General features: G+C 48.8%; 1 long non-coding RNA gene across 1 annotated transcript; it reads left to right on the top strand.

The window, feature by feature from the left end:
• The first annotated feature begins 8,302 nt into the window (after positions 1–8,302).
• LOC109284494 (uncharacterized) lies at positions 8,303–14,414 on the top strand. The gene is made up of 4 exons (XR_002091972.1): positions 8,303–8,445; positions 10,978–11,063; positions 11,992–12,188; positions 13,139–14,414. It is a non-coding gene; the product is annotated as an uncharacterized LOC109284494 (long non-coding RNA).
• The last annotated feature ends 944 nt before the right edge of the window (positions 14,415–15,358 follow it).

The raw sequence follows: 15,358 nt of genomic DNA, 5'->3' as shown, positions 1-15,358 counted from the left end.
ATTTCCCTTATTTTGTGGGGGACTGTTATTTTTGTGACAGGGCAGGACTTTTATGAATTTTAGTCTTATGGAGTGAAAGATTATTTCAAAGTTTCTAAAAAAAAATTAAATGTTACTTACTGTCAATAGAACATGAACCATATTCTCCATTTTTAACTGCATTCCCACTGGGAAAAAAGCTGAGGAACAAGAAAAAAAGTATGGTATTGTTCCTCATCAAAATGAAATGATTTTTTTTGGGGGGGTGGGGGGGGGATGGATAATCAGAAAGAAATCACTGAAAAAAAATTATATCATGGACATTTAAAAAAAATACAACATTGTTCATGAAACATATTGACGTGCTGTCATGGAATATACTTACTTTCATTTAGTCATGTGCATTTGATCCAAAAAAGTGCCTAATATATGCTTAAACATGATTGTGTAAGTAGCTTTCATGAATCCAATGAAGTAAAATATGCATTTGTGTTTTGGTGAATCAGAGCCTGAGTGCTCAGTAACTGGCTGGAGCTAACCTGAAATGTGTCAGTCTGGCTGGCAGTTCAGCAGGAGTGAAAGGAGAAGTATGAAACCTACAGCACCATCTGATTTTTACATCAGAAACTTCTAATCAACTTTAGGGATTTGATTTGCTCACAGGAAGAAAGCAATTGTTATGCTCATAACCTAATTATTATCCAGGGCAATGAGTATTTGTAAACAGATTTGGGGATTTTTATCATCAGATTAACCTTGCCAATTAGAATAATCCAGAGAAGTGTGCAGCTGTCTAACATCTGTAAAAATCTTACTCCAATTGCTTTTGGCATAAAAACACATCTTTGGGGTTTCCCTCAGTGATGTTAAATCTTAAATGTCGGCAGCATTTGCAGATGTTTCTATTGGGAAAGAGGAAAGATGGGTATGAACCTATGGTTCTGCCTTTTCTTGATTAAACATCATCATTAGCAGCAGCAGCATTTATATCATAGCCCTGCCTAGAAGTCTTATTAAGAGCCTCATTATACCTTACACTGTGATTTGCACAGCTGTTGATGGGCAGTTAGTGCTAGCTGGAGTATCGCAGCAGTCACAAATTCAGACAATTCAGGCTTGGAGGACTGAAAGATAAGAATACTCCTTCCTATTCCAGTCCACCACCACCCGCTCCAGACTCATCCCTGCCCTCTCTACCCCCACCTACTTGTAACTACCCAGCTGTTTGTCCCAGGGGAGCAGGCAGGGAAGGGATAACCTGCCTGCCCAGAAGCTTCTGTCACTGAGCTACTGCTCTTTTCAGGCTGAGCCTGCCCAGAGAGCAATTTGTTGGCAGAGCAGGCAGGTTAACCCTTTCTGCCTGGTCCTCCAGGCCAGACAGTGTAGACAGCCACAAGTAAGGAGGAGGAGGGAGCCAGTGAGCAGGGATCTAGAGTCCCGGGTCAGGGGGCAGCAGATTCAAGCAAGTGGGGGTGGGGGGAGTCTGGAGTGTTTACATTAAGGTATAGCCTAGAGCGGACACCTTAGTGTAACACTAGGCTACACCTTAGTGTAACACAAGCTGAGTAGCATGATCAGAAATAATCCTGCCCTGGAGTAGTTTATCTTTGAGCCAAGGAGTGCTTAAAACCAGTTTCAGGCTGTTAATGTGTGGACAGTCCAGGAGCTGCCCCAAAATACCATTTAACAAGGCCCTGAGATGGGAGGTCTGGTTTAGGTACTGTGTATAGTTAAGTGCAGCCTCAGTTTACTTTTGTTTTGGAAGCAGTTTAATTGTATTAGTATAACTTATAAAACTTCCATAGGTAGGCAGGTTCTCAGATACTCTGCACCAAAGAGATAACACTAATTAGACAAGAGACCCAAAGGTAGCATAATAGGAGAAGGGTTCTCCCAGTGTTTATACAAGTGAACTGAAGAACTGGCCTCAGAATCTACAACAATGCCATGCCAGAGACCTAGGTGCTTAATCACTAGCCTGTAGGGTAGATCCAGCTCAAGGAGCTCTCTGTTATCTGTCCTATGAGGCTCCCCAAGGGTCTAGAAATTTGGGGAAAAGGAGCAGTGGTACCATTAATTGCCCCCCACTCCCTTCCTACTGCCAAATGTCTGGACCCATGGGGATATTGTGGCCCTGTATGCCAAATCACATGGACACACAGCTAGATCTGATGTGGGCCTGAATCAGGTGGCATTGACTGGCATGGAGCCAGACTGAGTGGCACAGGTCTGGATCCAGTGAATAGCCAGATCCAATACATGGCCATGCTGGGTGGTACATGGATCCAAAGTGGGCAGTACATGCCCAGATTCAGCTCATGGCCAGATAAGGCAGCATGGAGCTGGAGCTGGCTGGTGCAGGATCAGACTGGTGTGTGGCTGGATTGGGCCCATGGGCCGATCCCACATATAAATCCTGCACAGAATCTGGCCTGTGGACTGATCCCACACCAGTCATCTGGCCCATAGAGCCAAAAAGTTGAGCACCACTGACCTAGGCCATTATCACATTCATAAGTCACACCCCTGCCCCAAATCCCCAGAGCAGATAACTGGTCAAACAGATCCACCATTTGCTTAACTTCCAAAAGAATAGTTTGGGAAGGTACATACTGGTGGAGTCTGTTTGTTGACTGAGACAGCATAGATAGAACCTGTCCCAGGAAGGTGGGCCTGTATTTTCCCTCAGGTGGCTGGGAAGGTGAGTGACTATGTAGAGCCACTGGGGCTGTGGTTGACACTGTAGCCCAGCATTACCTGCAGGCCATAAAAGATTAATGTCTTGCAGAGTCTCTTCTTCCTGGAGGCTGGTAGTAGCAAGGCATGTGAGATGATGTCCTGGCAGCAAGGTGGATCCTGTTCTCAACAAAGCACTAGCAGCTGTAATAACACAGTAGAATGACTCCTGATTTACATCCATGGCAAACCATTGTGGCTGCACTGACTGGAGCAGGATGACTCATGGCATACGGCTGTGCAAAGCCATCATAGTGCCACTGAACATGATGGAACAAGCTCTGGCTTGTATTCATGGAACTTTGGGCCTAATTTGACCTATAGCTATTTCAGCTTCGCAAAGCTAGGAAGCTGTTTCTGGGTCAGGGTGTCCTAGCTGAGGTCAATCACACTGCTGCCTACCACTGCTGCGTGGGGGTCCACTGCAGCCACATAGCTGCTCTCGTACTTTGAGAACCAACAGATCTCAGGATATGAGGGGCATTAAAGGTGACACTGATGCATTTTTGTCCTATGCCTTGCCCTGAGCGCACATCAGACACCCCCTGGGATGAGGGTCCTAGGTTTTGGGAGGTGGTTGCTAGGTGCTCATGGAGTTCTATCAGTTCAGGATTTTCCCTGGGATTTTAATTGTTCCATGGAGTTTGTGGGGTCTCTACCTCTAAAGCCCTTGGCACCCCAGCCAAGCTATATGCTTTCTGATGCAGTTTTTGAGGTTGTAGACTGTCTTTCGAGGCACAGGATGCTCCGATTCATGTTTTTTTTTTTTTGCTAGGGCACAGCCCTATGAGGTGCTACCCAGTTTCTCCATAGTGTCACAGAATGGGGTCCCCAGAGATGGCTGTGACATCCCTAGGGCTCTATGACCGTGCCAATCTTGCCCAATGGGTACCCTTTTACTCACCTGCCACATCTTGCTGGTAATTATAATATAGGGAGGCTGATCTCAAGTTTATATTTAGACATGGTTCTCATGGACCCCGCTGATCCTGTGGGTTCTTGGACCCCTTTTTGGGTCCCACTCAAAATGGATGCCTCACAGGATATCCTCAGCCTTATGGGATAAAATGTGTGGCTCCAGAACTGCCCCTTTACCACGCCCTAAGCCTTGCAGATGTTATACCGATGTTGTCTCCTTGAGTTGAGGCCTCAGCTTAGTCCAGCCTCCATAACTGCATCCTCTGGCACTGGGGTCTGCTCTCCCCCTTGTCACTGTGCCCACACTGGCACTGGGGTCCCTGCACTGTAGTGGGACCCCAATGAGGCCTCCTCCTTCCCCATTAGCCTCAGTCTGATCCACCGGTATACTAACAGAAACCAAAATATGAGCCCCCTAGCTATAACATAATGCAAGCAGTCCAGGGTGTGCTCTGTCCCTTTAAAAGGATTAAATCCCCCCCCTAGCACTAAATGCCTTGCAGGCCAGGGTCCCTTGCAAGCTCCTGGAGCCTCTTAATCCTACCAGAGTAGAACAGGCAGTCAAACATCTCCACTTAGCTTCCTTTAAGAGCTCTCTCCTCCTCACCTGCTGACAGAGATCTCCCCTCTAGTCCCAGCCCGGGGGGGGGTTATACGTGCCCCAGGCGCTGCCTCTTCTGGTCAGCTGACCGCCGGCAGGTGCAGCTAATTCCCTCATCCCTGCTGCCAGGGTAAAATTGCAGCTGTGGGGTTCCTGACTGACTGCTAGGGCTGTCTCCCTAAGCAGTTTCTGCCCTTAAAGGAGTAGGCACCTTAGTGCCCTGCAACACGTAGCAAACTCAGTTGGAAACACCTTTGTTCTGCTCTCTCTGTTTCTGACCAGGGAGTTTCCACTCTATAGGATGCTTCCTTGCCCTTTCCTTTATTAGCATCCTGACTCTTCCTGCAACACCTGGAAGAGCTTCAGGAGTTTGACCAGGCCCTCCTCCACCTCCAGGTCCCCCGACACAGTTGCCCAGGGGGCCCTCCTTACTGAGCCCCAGCTGAAAAAGTCTCAGCTGGTGGTGCTGATGGTGGCAGTGCACTGGGTGTGCTGAAGGATAGTCATGGCCAATATCACTCATATTGGGGACTTCCTGGACTATGCCAGGCAAGGGTGGGCAGATCCTGCTGCACAGCCCCGGCTCATAGAACTGCCCACATCGTATGTGCCCTGCCCATCTACTCCAGTCAGTCAAGGCTGCCTTGCCAGACACAGCTTTCACTTACATTGACCAGATCCTGTATAAGGGCAGTCCATGCCCCACAGTATCCCTGAGTCCCCTGCCTTGGCAGTCCCCATGGTATTCCCCACCATCTCAGCAGGCTGAGGGATACCAAGCTGGTCCACTTTCATATGTCACATCACTGCCAGCTCTACATGCTTGTGGTTTGCACCCTCTACCATGCTGTCTTTGAATCCTGCCTAGACACTAAGTGACAGAATACCCTTAGCATGGATGTGGGTCCCCAGTGGACAAGCCTGTACTCCACCCTGATTCCATGAGCCAATACGGACCTCAGCTGGCAGCTCCTGCATGGAGCCATTCCCTTGGGCATGCACCTGGCCCAGTTCATGGACACCCCCAACACCTGCCCCTTCTGTGAGCAGAGTGAGACTCTGGTACACACCTACCTGGTGTGCGCCAGGCTGCAGCCCCTTCACTGCTTTCTCCAGAACCTCCTGCTGAGGATCTGGCTGCACTATTCTACACACCTTTTTGTTTATGTACTCCTCCTTCACAGCCCCACTAAATTCTGGGACCTTCTTGTTATCCTCCTCCTGGACATAGCCAAGCCAGTAATATACCTGACTAAGAAGGAGGCCCTGGGTAGGAGGATCACCAGGGATTGCAAGGATATTTTCCTGTCCCTTGTCCATTGATGCCTCTAGGGAGTTTCATTTGGAAGTGCCCGCTGGCTCCTTGTACTCATTTGAGGGCCAGTGAGCACTGTCCAGTGTGCTCTGCTTGGTGTTCCCTCTTGGTGCACTCATTCTAAACTTTTGGCCATCACTTCTATCCCCATTTTGCCTTTATTTTGTCAGAATCAATTAATTGTAACTTTCTATGTCACTTCCCTTTCAAAGGGAAGCTCCTAGATTCTTCTTGGTGGGCAAGAGCCCCTGATCCCATGAAAGTAACAAATAGGCCTGACTATACCTGTCACTTCCTCTTCCCCTGTGGATTTCTATCTCTCTCTTGCTGCTCAGGATGAGTTGCCACTGCCATGGAACCCTGCCATCATCATCACTGGAAGCAGCACTTGGCCTGCTGCCCCAAAACCTTTGTCCCAAAATCCTTTGCACCCTGGGAAAATCATCCTCTGCTTAGCTTTCCTGGGCTCCAACAGGCATTGCAATTTTCCTGGGTTTCCTCTTCTTTCCATCTGGGAAATGGCTACCATCTGCCTCAACTGGGCACCAACTCATCTTGCCCTTGTATAAAATGAAGCATAGAGGAGTCCCAATCAGAAGGCTTTTCTGCAGCTGAATTATTTTAACCCTTCCCATAGGCCTCCTTTATCTCACCATGGCAAAAGCAGCTGGGCTTGCTCGTGTGGCAGCCCTGCCATTGGCAGCCTGGCTTGATGGCTTGAGCCAGAAGGCTCAGACCAATTATTGGGGGACATTCCCCTTTCCCACCAATCAGGAGAAGGTAGGAGAGAAGCTTGCCCCACCCTGACCTAGGGGCTAGGTGAAGAAGAGGACCTGAGGGGCAACTAACCCCTCAGGCTTTTCCATCGATCTGTTACTAATCTTGGGGTGGAGCCTCCAGAAGGAATAAAAGCCAGTTTGCCCAGCACATGGGCAGCTTCACTAAGGGGCACCCAAACAGGCTATGGAAGAGCTGGTAGAGCTGGCCAGTGAGGTGGAGCAGTTCCCCAGAAACAGCCTGAAGATCACTCTGCCAAGCAGGAAGCAGCAGGTGGCTGTGTCCCAGCCCTGCCATGGGGAGAGCTGCCACATCAGTGCACAGATCAATGCATGGACAGTCCAACAGCAGACAGGACCTCATTGGCTGCACAAGCCTGCATGGGTCCCGAACCCTGCATGAGGCAGGAGCTCTCAGTTCACAGAGTGGTGCATAGGGCAGGAGAATTGAAGGGATTGCTGCAGCTGCATGAGGAAGCATGGGTTCCCAACCCTGCATGAGGCAAGAGCCTTCAGCACAGGGATCGGTGCACAGAGCTGGAGATGGTCCAGGAGTGGATGGGACCTTGGTGGCTGCACGAGGCAGCACTGGTCCCCAACCCTGCATGAGGCAGTAGCCCTCAGTGCACAGAGTGGTGCACAGGGCTGGAGAGCTGAAGGGATTGCCATGACTGCATGAGGCAGTGCAGGTCCTGAACCCTGCACAAGGCAGGTGCCCCTTCAGCGTGTGAGGTGGTGCACGGGGTGGAAAGCCAAGTGGAGGTGATGGGAGGCAGGCACCCCTTTGGTGTAAAGGCTGTGCATGTAGCTGTGCAGAGCTGACAAGATGCCGTGGCTGCACAAGGCAGCATGGATCCCCATCCCAGCATGAGGCGGTTGCCCCATCAGTGAATGGGTAGTGCATGGGGCTAAAAGCTGAGTGGAGCTGACAGGACATCATAGCTGCACAAGGCAGCACAGGTCCGCATCCCTGCATGAGGCAGGCACCCCTTCAATGCACAGGGCAGTGCCCAGGGTTGAGAGAGAGCTGACAGGCCCGGTGGCTGCACGAGACAACTCAGGTCCTCCTGCAATGAGTTGTGACCTGAAAGGTTGACCACCCCAGTGAGGGAGGACATCCCACATCCAACCCACAGATAGAGATGGGCCTAGCCCTCCAAACCTGCTGGGAGTCATGAGTTACCCTGGAAGGGATTTCTACTGGGGAGGAGGGGCCCTCTCAATTTTGAGTAATCAAAGGGAAGCCTTGATCAGGAGGGGATGATATAGAGAGGAATCTAGGGCCTCTGTTGGTTAAGGGTGGTTTCATGGTTACAGCCCCCCTCCTACTTGGGTGACCTAGGAGAGGCTGATGGGGTTCCTTTGGGTAACAGGATGCTTCCCCATACCATTTCTTCTTTGGGCACAGCTGCTGTGCCATTGTTGTGTTCTGGTTCCTTGTGGCATTGGGATTCTCGTTGTAACCATGCATCCTTATTGTTGTATTATGAGAGTAAGCTGTTACTAACTGTAAGCTGTTCTATTTAGTTTGATAGTAAGGTCTGCCAGCACAGCCTCAGCTCTACATCTGAATCTATTTTATTGGTTATCTTCATGCATGTGTATCTCATTTGATGTAATCTTACTGTGTATGTTCAGTTATTGTCCCACCACTGCCAGATCTTCCTTTTGTTGATTTGTTGTCTAACCTGTGATTTATCATTGAGTGTTCTTTTGCCTGCTGCCTGGAGGGTCCTGTTGAAGAGCAGGGGCTGCATACTAACCAGAAGGCCACAGAGGATTAAGGCCTGTGCCTGAGTTCAGGGTTAATAAGAGTTATTGTCTGTGTAAACCTATATTTGTAAATAACATATATGTGTACATATTATGTATATAACCTTATGTTTATAAGTTTTATATTATGTTGTACCATTAAACCTATAAATAGTTAAGTATCACTGGGTGTCCCTGGTCTCTGCTCTGTTCTGTAGGGAAAGGAGGTGAGCTGGCCTGCAGGCAGTCACGCTCCCACAGCATACATGCACCTACTGACATCCCTTCAATTGAAGAGGGGATACCAGCTATGTACCACCCGGGTTACACTTGTCTGCTTCTCTTGATGGCTGCCTTCTGCCTCCAGAGTGAGTACAGATGTCCAAATCTGCTCCACTCCCCTGCTCCCACTTCCCATGGGGAGAAGGGACCTGCAGTCAGCTGGTTCCAGGAGATCCAAACAGATGAGGGAAGTGTCAGGGCATCCCTGGGATATGAAGGGGGTTGAACATAGAAGTCCTAGACCACATTGAAAACCCTAGGGCCTTGCTTGGGTGTAAACCACGGGTAACCCCCCCCTGTGGTAAATGGCCCTGCAGGAGAGCAGCAGATTAGACTCCAAAATGAATTATCTGTGTTGTGGTTATATAGCCAAGTATCATAGTATCATAGTGCTTAGGGTCAGAAGAGACCTAAACAGATCATCAGGTCTGACCCCCTGCCCTGGGCAGGAACAGGTGCCAGGGTCATATCACCCCAGCTAAATATCTGTCCAGCATCCTCTTGAAGACCCCCAAGGTAAGAGACAGTACCACCTCACTTGGGAGCCCATTCCAGAGCCTGGCAGCCCTAACTGTAAAGTAATGTCTTCTGATGTCCAGCCTTAACCTTCTCTCTAACAATTTAGTAGAAACACTGGTCACATGGTGGCCCTAGTCCTTGCTGCTAGGCAGCCCAGGTCATTCAGACCTCTGCAGAGCAGGGTCCAAATGAGTACAAATGGCTGCCCTTTGGTCCAGCTTCTTAGTGTCCAGATGACCTCCTGCAGTTTGGCATTGTGCATTCAAGGCCTTACAGACTGCGTTACCGAGGCAGGGATCCACTGAGCTGTCTGGAGTGGTTCTGGATGTGTACCAGAGTAAGTGGGAGAAGAATCAGCCTGTGCAGAGATGGTGGTATCTTTGGGACACCGTCATCCATGTCCACCTGGGCAGTGTCCTTGATTTCTATAACTACTCAGAAGAGAAAGGGCAGCACTACCTAGCTGAAGGAATCAAATATCTAGATAGAGAAATGGAGACATAATCCAGGTGTTGGTTTGGACTGGTCTCTCTGCAGTCAGCATACTGTGTATCCTCTATCCTGTCAGCACATTCCTGGAAAGTTGTTCCTAATAGATAACCTAAACTTCCCTTGCTGCAACTTGAGACCATTGCTTTTTAGTCTGTCATCTGCCCCTGCTGAGAACAGTTTATAGCTCCATCCTCTTTGGAATGACCCTTCGGGTTGTTCAAGTCTGCTATTAAATCTTTCCTCAATCTTCTCCTCTCCAGATTAAATAAGATCAGTATGAACCCATAAAGAGGAGAGAATGTCAATAGCGACTCATATTCTTCTTTTCCCACTGGCCCTGGCGCTTTTAGAGCCATATGCTGACCAGGAAGGTAGGTGGCGGTGACAGAAGAGTAGACCTGCAGGCTACTGATTCCTTGGCAGCAGGGGTTTGTGGGGCAATGAAGGATCCATGGCAGAGCTAGAGGAAGGCCAAGGAGTCTGTGTAAGGGGCTTCTATGCTCCCCCTCTGTGAAGGAGCTGTGGGTGGCTCCAGCTTTTACTTGCTGTAAATGTTTACCTCTGCTGAGGCTTTAAACAGGTGAGAAGAAAGCTGGGACCTTCCCCTTCAATCAGCTTTGGATACTCTGTGTGGAGCCCAGCATACATTCAGAGGTCCCGTCTTGTTCCCACTGAATCCTGCTGAACAGTCCCACTGATCCCAAGGACATCAGGACAGCCTGTGGAGGAGATTAGGCCTATCAGCAGGTCCTAGCAAGGGATACTGATCAGTGTACAGAAAGGTGTGTCTGAGCTGCAGACCACAGGTCACAGGCCATCCTCCTCCACAACTCCATGATTGGCTTTAGAGCAGGATGCTCAGCACAAGGAACTCTTGTTGATGGTGCCAGGGGCCTGGCTTAGAGCCCTGCTGATGTAGGGAGCACACCCAGGGCCTGCAGAGATACAGCCCTGGAAGCACAGGGCTATGTGAGCTGAGACTTGCCAACGAGACACTGAAAAGGAAAAAGGCACTGCCTTTTCCATGGCACTGTTTGCCATGGAAAAAGCCAGCCCAAAGGATTAAGGTCACTGCTGATTGCCAGTACCTTCAAGCACTGCCTCCAAAAGACCCCTCAGTATCTGCATGGAATTGTGGTCCATTGTCTTTCAGTTTGGCAGTGCTTGAAGCAAGAGAAATGAGGATCTTATAATGAAAAGTACCAGGCACCATTATCTGTGCCAGCATTACTGGCTCCACAATGTGAGCAGGAAGGAAGTGTGGAGCCTACAGCATCTAAAGCAGAGTCCCTGGCACGGGAGCCAAAAAAAGAGTGACCCTAGTACTGCCCCTGGAAGTCTCATATGGAGCCTGCAGTTCTCATCACTGACAGGACAGGATTAGGAAGCAGACATGGTGCCTTTTTCACCAACATCACAAGGGGCAGGTCCTCCATTGTTTGCACCTGCTGTTCAGAGCACTCAGATGTCTGAGATCCCAGTGGCCAGGTGGACACAGCAGTCAGCTCTGTTCTTCCTCTTTGTGTAAACCTGGAATCATGCTACTGAGTCCACAGCACTCATCTCTGTTTACACCCATAAAACTGAGATCCAATTTTTCCCCCTAGATACCTATGAGGCTACAACTACATCTATAAACTTGCTCAGAACTGGAAAGGCAGCCATGAGGATGTGGAGCCCCAGCCTCCTTGAGGTGGGTTGCAAAGAAGAGAACATGCCACCATTGCCGCCAACAGGTTCAAGCTCTTTCCTAGGAACTTGTGCTGTTAGGGCATGAGGCCCCATGTCAGGCCCTTCTCTCAGTGGCTTAGAAGACGATGAAGCAGGCAAGGACCATAGCATTGAGCTATGGCATTCAGGTATTCAGCTTCAGACACTGCACAATCTCTGAGTAGTCTCTGGTGAATTACTTAACCTTCCCTGTGCCTCTGTAACCCACTGTTGAAGATGCGTTTCAGGATCCCTTACAGAAAAAGCCACATCTTACAGCTGTGTTCCCCTTTCGCTCATGTTTTGGATTTTGGAGGTTCCTGGAGCTTTTCCCTTAAAACCTGTGATGGCCAAACTGCAAGTGCTGCACCAGGGCAGCCTACTTGCATTAACAGGATGCAGCATCCAGACCTTTAGGGGCCACAAGTATGATGCTTTTTCATACATGGAGGCACACAGGCAGCATGGGAGGAAGGGCCCTTGAGGCTATCCACCGGCTGAAGCTCTACAGTGTGCTGGGATAGGAGCAAATTTCTCTGGGATCCAATCTACCTGCCTAGGATCTGCTCATTCTCAGACGATGGGCAAGGCTGGATTTCCAGCTTTCAAAGAGAAGTCATAACATACACATGAGCATGGAAAGAAAGCATCATCCTGTGTGGTTTGCAAAGAACTGAACCTGAACTCAAACTAATTGCCCAGCCCCTCCTCTCCTCCCTGAGCATGTGCAGGGCTGGTTCCTTATCTCTCGATCAGACAGAGGCGTTCTAGTGACAGGTCTCTGAAGAGTGTGGTCAGAAATGGCTGTAGAGGAGCTGGGTAGAGAAATAGTTTCCATTTGTTCACCTTTTCTTTTTATTAATAACCATTTGCCTCCATCCCCTTCCTTTCCACCTCCATGGACACTCCAGAGCAGTCATGGAAAATCCCTGCTGAAGGCTATAAAAGGTAGAGAAGGACCAGGGGAATGCCACGCATCTCTAGACCACCGAAGCTACCTCTGCCAGAGCCAGTGGTCAGACAACCAACCTGGAAGTGAAGGTCACCACCTTGACCCTGGCAGCTCTGCTTCTTGTAGCTGTGTGGACTGAAGCCCACAGCAATGATAGTAAGTTCCCACTCAGCCCCTTTCATTCTCCATAGGGCAGCCTGGCACCTGCTGCTTTCCGCACAACCCCTGAACTCTGAGGCACTTCCAGCTGGTACAAGATTCAGGGAGTTGTAGAAGGGAAGGGATATATTGAAGAAAGGATGCCAGGTGGGAGTGCCCCAGTTCTGGCTTTTGTCATATAGGGTCACTGAGGCCAGGATGTTCAGAGCAGCCTGCAGGGTCCAGCTGTCCAACCCCCACCAAAGTGAATGAACATGGGCCCTGGCATGCTCTGGACATCTGCTGTATCCTAAGCCTGTGTTTGTTTGAGCCCTGGATCCCATCTGCAGTACTTCAGCACCCTATGTTGGAGGGGCTGAACATCATCAGTATTTATTTTGAAGCCTCACCCCCCTGTGATGAAAGGATAAGTACACTTATCATGCTGCTGCCAACTCAGCAAGTGAAGTACAAAGAGGCAAAGGCAGCAACAATATAACTGGGAGGAGGGGGGAAGGCCACCAGGACAGCAGTCCCAGGCACTGCCTTTGGGGGATGGAGTGTGTAAAAAATAGCTGCTGCTCACAGCAGTAGCGTAACTAAGGATGGGCAACAAAATAACAGCCAGTGCCATTGGCTTCATGTCAGCAGGTGTTTCCCCATGTACCACAGTTGTTCATAGCATAGTCCTGCCCTGTTATGCCTTTGGGCAAAAGACCAGGACAAAATCAAGCAGGAACTCTTGTCAGGGTGCAGTATTGTGCCGTTGGAGTGCAGAACCTTCCATGCATATAAGCCACCTGACTGGGGAAGGAGAAAGAGGAATCCATCAAGAGTCCACTCCAGCTCTCATACAGGGGTCTGGCCCCCAGCAAACAGAACTAACTTCACCATAAGACATTCAACATGGAGATCTATTCAAACTGGCTGCAGGGAAATGGGAGTGAATCACTATTTCTTCTTTCCAGTGATCAACAACAAGGTCACCTGCTGCTATTCCAACAATTTTGTTAAAAAAAAGAATCCCTCACAAACTGATCAAATGTTACAGAGATACAGCTAAAACCTGCCCCCATGATGGTGTGCTGTAAGTATGGATTTGAGATTTCTCTTTCCTTCTGCATCTGTTACTCTGTCTGTGAGTAAAAGAAATGCCACAACCACATTTCTTTCCCTTTATCCAAAAACCTAATAGGTTTGAGACACAGTCTGTGGTCTCTACTACCCTTATGCTTTTCAGGAAAGAGGTACTTGTCAGAAGCTATGTTGTCATGTTGAATTTTAAGTGCCAATGACACCATAATATGTTGATCAAGTGTTATAAATACTCATAGGTCATGTCCTGGCCTGCCTATTTTTACCAAATGTCTGAACTCATAATTTTTTAAATTACTCCAAAAAAATGGATGTGATAGTCATTACCCTGAATTACCAAACTAGAAATGGAAACTGAAAATGAGCAATAAATTGAATTCCCTGTTATATGGTGCAAGCTCAGTAAGGTGGCACTGCTGGTGAATCTCCATGTCTGGCTGCTCAGATTCAGGGGCAGAAGCAGTCAGAGATGTACCAAGGGTACTGTATGTGCTCACTCAGTGCTGGGCAAGCCAGGGGTCCTGCAAAGCAATGCTGTGAGGGACACAGACGGCCCTAGGAAAAGAGGCTGCAGGCCAGCACCAAAGTGTGTTGATTAATTAGGCAGCAAGAGCCCAGCAGCAGCTTCTAGAGTGCTGTGGCTGAGTCCAGCCACCTCAGCCAATTCCTTGCCTCCAAGAGGTAGTTTCATGACAAGGCAAAGAGCATTTCAGTGCAAAGGGCTTCATTTCCCAGCACTGTCAGTCAGTAACTGCCCTGGTTCTACGGGCACAGGAACTGTGACAAGGGTGTATGGGTGACATATTTCCTCACTGCCTCACGGTTCCTTTTCTCTCTGGTTACAGACTGGAGCTTAGAAATAAACCCATCTGTGCTGATCCCCAAGAACAGTGGGTTCAGGAATACCTGCCCACTTTACAAAGATGCTGAACCTGACCATGACTTATTGCTGAACTTTTATTTATGTGAAATCTCAAGTGTCAATATGTGGTTTTGATAAGCTATTTTTGCCACTGAGTTAATTTAAAGAACTAACTGCATCCCTTTTCTCTTCATTCTATGTGCTTTGTTCCCCATGAATGTGTTATGGGTAGTGACTCACTGCCAAAGCTAATGTGATTCTTCTTGTTGACCAAATAAAACACTGTATATTCAAACATGTCTCAGGACTCTCATTGATGGAGCCTCCCTTTCTCTAGACACAGGTTTGTTCATATGACCATGTTGTCACCACAGGGACCCAAGAGTTTTCCATTTCCCCATAGCATCTCTACAGCCAAAGGGAGTCCATGTCATAGTGGTGTTGCAATAGAGATCTCAGGCTGGTTCATATGGCCACTGGGGCAACACAAAACTGTGTAGAGAAAACTGGGAGCTGGACTATCACCCCACTTACGGGACAGATGGTGGGTGTTAGCCCCTCATGCCTATCACTCAGGACTCCTGTTTCTGCAGTTCTTAGATCTGTTCTGACATAAGGAGGGAAATACATCTGCTGAGGACTGTCTTCCTGCTTGAATAGATGCACATGTGTTCAGCCAGGGGGCCCAGACATACATCTTCAGAGTGGCCACAGAAGGGGAGGAAAGGGAGGTCCAGAGTTGCTCTTATTGCTAGATGCAGAAAACAGAGCATTTTCACTGAGGGACCACTTCCCACTGCAGTGGCAAAAGAAAGCCTGGGCTTCTGAAGCACCTCCCAAGACTCAGCAGTTTAGCCATTGAAAGATGCACTTCCCAACTAAATTATAACAGCACTTAGCAACCCACACTGACAGAATACACAACTGCAGACCTGTTACACTGACCCACCCACCAGCTAATCTCACTAGCAACATGCAGTTAGTTTCTTCCTTGCAGTGCAGCACTGCCATGCCCGGGGCTTGAGCAGCTTCACTAGTGAGTCATTGGCTACCTGAGACATCAGGTGAAACAGAAAGTTCATGGCCCTTCTCCCTCTGCCTCTGGAAGCTGGAGTTGGTGTCCTGTATTTCTCTTTAGCACTGGAAGGAAAGTTCATCAGACCTGAGAGCAGGGTCATGTAACACTAGGACTGTTTGCCAGGATTGATTCCTATCACAGAGCCTCACTGTG

Source organism: Alligator mississippiensis, chromosome 14 (assembly GCF_030867095.1).
Source record: "Alligator mississippiensis isolate rAllMis1 chromosome 14, rAllMis1, whole genome shotgun sequence".
In the NCBI taxonomy this organism is placed as follows: Eukaryota; Metazoa; Chordata; order Crocodylia; family Alligatoridae; genus Alligator; species Alligator mississippiensis.
Note: the sequence above shows the minus strand (reverse complement) of the source record. Positions and strands in the feature narration are given on the sequence as shown.